Source organism: Arachis stenosperma, chromosome 3 (genome assembly GCF_014773155.1).
Source record: "Arachis stenosperma cultivar V10309 chromosome 3, arast.V10309.gnm1.PFL2, whole genome shotgun sequence".
Lineage (NCBI taxonomy): Eukaryota > Viridiplantae > Streptophyta > Magnoliopsida > Fabales > Fabaceae > Arachis > Arachis stenosperma.
Genome location: NC_080379.1, coordinates 58714806 through 58719576, shown reverse-complemented (window position 1 = coordinate 58719576; position 4771 = coordinate 58714806). Strand labels below are relative to the sequence as shown.

The window sequence follows — 4771 nt, the reverse complement described above, 5'->3', positions numbered from 1 at the left end:
CTGGTAGCCATTGACAACGGTGATCCACCAATATACAGCTTGCCATGGAAGGAGACCTGCGTGCGTGAAGAAGAAGACAGTAGGAAAGCAGAACAAGGTTGCGAAAACTGGACCGGTCAATAAACCGGTGAGGTCACTGTTTCAATGGTTTAATGGTTCGACCGGGGTTCAACCGGGGTTCAACCGGAGTTCAACTGGTTTAATTAAATATTAAATAAAATTATTAAAAAATTTATATATAATTTTAAATATATAATTTCAATAATTTCTAACTTAATAAAATTTAAAATTTCACGTAATAAATCATCTATAATTTAATATTAGAAGTTTACAAACAACTTCAAAGTTCATAACTAAAAACAACAAAATGCATATAATGACAAACACATAATGTTTTACTATCAAAAGAAACATATACTAACAAGTTCTCAACTAATCAAAGGTGCAACTCATCACAAATCATAATCATCATTAAGTGTTCCAATATCTCTATCATAAACAGGTAATCCAAAGCCATCATCTTCAGAAGTATCACCAAAAGTTTCAAACTAATTTACTTCAAATCATAAAGCTAAGGCTAATTTATGCTTTTGTAGGTTCAAGTCAACCAGGGAATGATCATAAAATTACAAAAGTCAAAAACTAGTGAAGAAATTAACATATCCATCAGATCATCTTCAAAACAAATTAATGGTAACAAACCTTCTTTGAACCATTTGCTTTAAGCCAGTTAACCGAGGCCTCTATATCCTTTACAGCGCCTTGTCAATCGAGCCCATCCATCAAATGCTGGGCTTCCGTGACATCAAGACCAACCTTTCCTTTATACAGACTGGAACAATGCAAGCAATTTTCTGACAAAAAAAGAACATTGGAAGTAATTTCAATTTTCATCACTCATCATCAGTTATCCAATTGAAGATTATAATATCATATAACGGATAAAGAATAAAGATCAGCAAATCTTATGAAAGCACCGTTATCTTACCTTGGAAGAAGAGCTTTAAATCCAGGACCTAGCTGAGAAATCTTAACAGCATGATTCTTGATCTCAAAAACCACAACGCACCACTTCTAAAGAACAACAATTCCAGGAGCATCTTCTTTGCCAACGACGTATGCATCAAATGTCTAATAATTGAAAACAAATACCGCATATTAGGAACCTAGAATTTTCTTAGAACAGGTGCATAGCATACAAAGTAGTATTGCATTCGAAACCCTATAATTTGCTTAAAAATATGATATTGATAACACAATTTACAAAGTGGATGTACACAATAAAATAAAGACTCCGAGTCCAAAACTGAAAACCTGGAAAATGAATGGGAAAGGGAAAGGGAAAGAAAACTAACGGTGTTGTCCCTTTGGATGGTGATTTTGTTGAAATGGGAAGCAGAGTGAGCCATTGAGCGGACTGAGAAGCACGGTGGCTGTGCGTTGCGGCGGCGGCGGGCTGCGGTGGTGGTGGCTGCGGTGGTCAAACCCATCGCTGTTGTGGCTGCAGAACGCAGTGACTGCAAGACGCGGTGGCCGCGAGACGCCGTGGCTACGGGACACTGTGGTGGTGGGATGCTCGATTGATGGTGGTGGCTGGTGGACGAAATTGTGATCACATCAATGTAGTATTCTTTGTTGTTGTATGGAATCATTATTATGGCACTTATGTGTGGACACAACTCCGTTCAACTAACCAGCAAGTGTACTGGGTCATCCAAGTAATACCTTACGTGAGTAAGGGTCGATCCCACAGAGATTGTTGGTATGAAGCAAGCTATGGTCATCTTGTAAGTCCCAGTCAGGAGGATAAAATTATGGAATTTAGAAAATCAAATATGATTAATAAAAATAAACAGAAAATAAAATAGGATAGAGATACTTATGTAAATTAATAGTGGGAATTTCAGATAAGTGTATGGAGATGCTGTGCTCCTCTTGAATCTCTACTTTCCTATTACATTCATCCAATCCTTCTTACTCCTTTCCATGGCAAGCTGTATGTAGGGCATCACCGTTGTCAGTGGCTACATCCCATCCTCTCAGTGAAAATGTTCCTATGCTCTGTCACAGCACGGCTAATCAGCTGTTGGTTCTCGATCATGTTGGAATAGGATCCATTGATCCTTTTGCGCTTGTCATCACGCCCAGCAATCGCGAGTTTGAAGCTCGTCACAGTCATTCAATCCTAGAATCCTACTCGGAATACCACAGACAAGGTTTAGACTTTCCGGATCCTCATGAATGCCGCCATCTATCTAGCTTATACCACGAAGATTCTGTTGGGGAATCTAAGAGATATGCGCCCGGCCTAAGGTAGAACGGAAGTGGTTGTCAATCACGCGCGTTCATAGGTGAGAATGATGATGAGTGTCACGGATCATCACATTCATCAAGTTGAAGTGCAACGTATATCTTGGAATAAGAATAAAAGAGAATTGAATAGAAAGTAATAGTAATTGTATTGAAACTTGAGGTACAGCAGAGCTCCACACCCTTAATCTATGGTGTGCAGAAACTCCACCGTTGAAAATACATAAGTGAAAGGTTCAGGCATGGCCGAATGGCCAGCCCCCAAAACGTGATCACAGGATTCAAAATACAATCCAGGATGCGATTATGATAGTAAAAAGTTCTATTTATAATAAACTAGCTCCTAGGGTTTACATGAGTAAGTAATTGATGCATAAATCCACTTCCGGGGCCCACTTGGTGTATGTTTGGGCTGAGCTTGATCTATCCACGAGCTGAGGCTTTTATTGGATTTGAACTCCAAGTTATGACGTGTTTTGGGCGTTCAACTCCGGATCATGACGTTTTTCTGGCGTTTAACTCCAGACAGCAGCATGTACTTGGCGTTCAACGCCAAGTTACGTCATCAAATTCCGAATAAAGTATGGACTATTATATATTGCTGAAAAGCTCTGGATGTCTACTTTCCAACACCGTTGAGAGCGCGCCATTTGGAGTTCTGTAGCTCCAGAAAATCCATTTTGAGTGCAGGGAGGTCAGATTCCAACAACATCAGCAGTCCTTTTTGTCAGCCTTTTTCAGAGTTTTGCTCAAGTCCCTTAATTTCAGCCAGAAATTACCTGAAATCACAGAAAAACACACAAACTCATAGTAAAGTCCAGAAATGTGAATTTAACATAAAAACTAATGAAAACATCCCTAAAAGTAGCTTGAACTTACTAAAAACTACCTAAAAACAATGCCAAAAAGCGTATAAATTATCCGCTCATCACAACACCAAACTTAAATTGTTGCTTGTCCCCAAGCAACTGAAAATCAAATAGGATAAAAAGAAGAGAATATACTATAAATTCCAGAATATCAATGAATATTAATTCTAATTAGATGAGCGGGACTTGTAGCTTTTTGCTTCTGAACAGTTTTGGCATCTCACTTTTTCCTTTGAAGTTTAGAATGATTGGCTTCTCTAGGAACTTAGAATTTCGGATGGTGTTATTGATTCTCCTAGTTAAGTATGTTGATTCTTGAACACAGCTTCTTATGAGTCTTGGCCGTGGCCCTATGCACTTTGTTTTCCAGTATTACCACCGGATACATAAATGCCACAGACACATAACTGGGTGAACCTTTTCAGATTGTGACTCAGCTTTGCTAGAGTCCCCAGTTAGAGGTGTCCAGAGCTCTTAAGCACACTCTTTTGCTTTGGATCACGACTTTAACCACTCAGTCTCAAGCTTTTTCACTTGGACCTTCATGACACAAGCACATGGTTAGGGACAGCTTGATTTAGCCGCTTAGGCCTGGATTTTATTTCCTTGGGCCCTCCTATCCATTGATGCTCAAAGCCTTGGATCCTTTTTACCCTTGCCTTTTGGTTTTAAGGGCTCGTGGCTTTTTCTATTGCTCCTTCTCTCTTTTTTTTTTTCACTGCTTTTTCTTGCTTCAAGAATCAATTTCATGATTTTTCAGATCATCAATAACATTTCTCTTTGTTCATCATTCTTTCAAGAGCCAACAGTTTTAACATTCATAAACAACAAGTTCAAAAGACATATGCACTGTTCAAGCATTCATTCAGAAAACAAAAAGCATTGTCACCACATCAATATAATTAAATTAAATTCAAGAGCTATTTTTGAAATTTATGTACTTCTTGTTCTTTTGAATTAAAACATTTTTCATTTAAGAGAAGTGAAGGATTAATGGATTTTATTCATAGCTTTAAGGCAGGGTTACATACTAATGATCATGAAATAAAGACACAAAACATAGATAAACATAACATTAAAAACCGAAAACAGAAAGAAGTAAAGAACAAGGAATGAATCCACCTTTAGTGGCGTCTTCTTCTTGAAGGACCAATGATGTTCTTTAGCTCTTCTATGTCCCTTCCTTGCCTTTGTTGCTCCTCCCTCATTGCTTTTTGATCTTCTCTTATTTCTTGGAGAATGATGGAGTGCTCATGATGTTCCACCCTTAATTGTTCCACATTGTGGCTCAAACCTTCTAAGGAAGTGTTGAGTTGCTCCCAATAGTTGGTTGGAGGAAAGTGCATCCCTTGAGGCATCTCAGGGATTTCTTGATGGTGAGCTTCCTCATGCACCTCTTGAGAACCGTGAGGGGCTTCTCTTGCTTGCTCCATCCTCTTCTTGGTGATGGGCTTATCCTCCTCAATGGAGATGTCTCCTTCTATGATAACTCCAGCTGAGTAACATAGATGGCAAATAAGGTGAGGAAAAGCTAGCCGTGCCATAGGTGAAGGCTTGTCGGCTATTTTGTAGATTTCATTGGAGATGACCTC

At 38.8% G+C, this 4771-nt stretch overlaps 1 pseudogene; it reads right to left on the bottom strand.

The window, feature by feature from the left end:
• Nucleotides 1-452: 452 nt before the first annotated feature.
• Nucleotides 453-1490, bottom strand: LOC130966164 (uncharacterized; annotated as a pseudogene).
• Between the last annotated feature and the right edge of the window lie 3281 nt (nucleotides 1491-4771).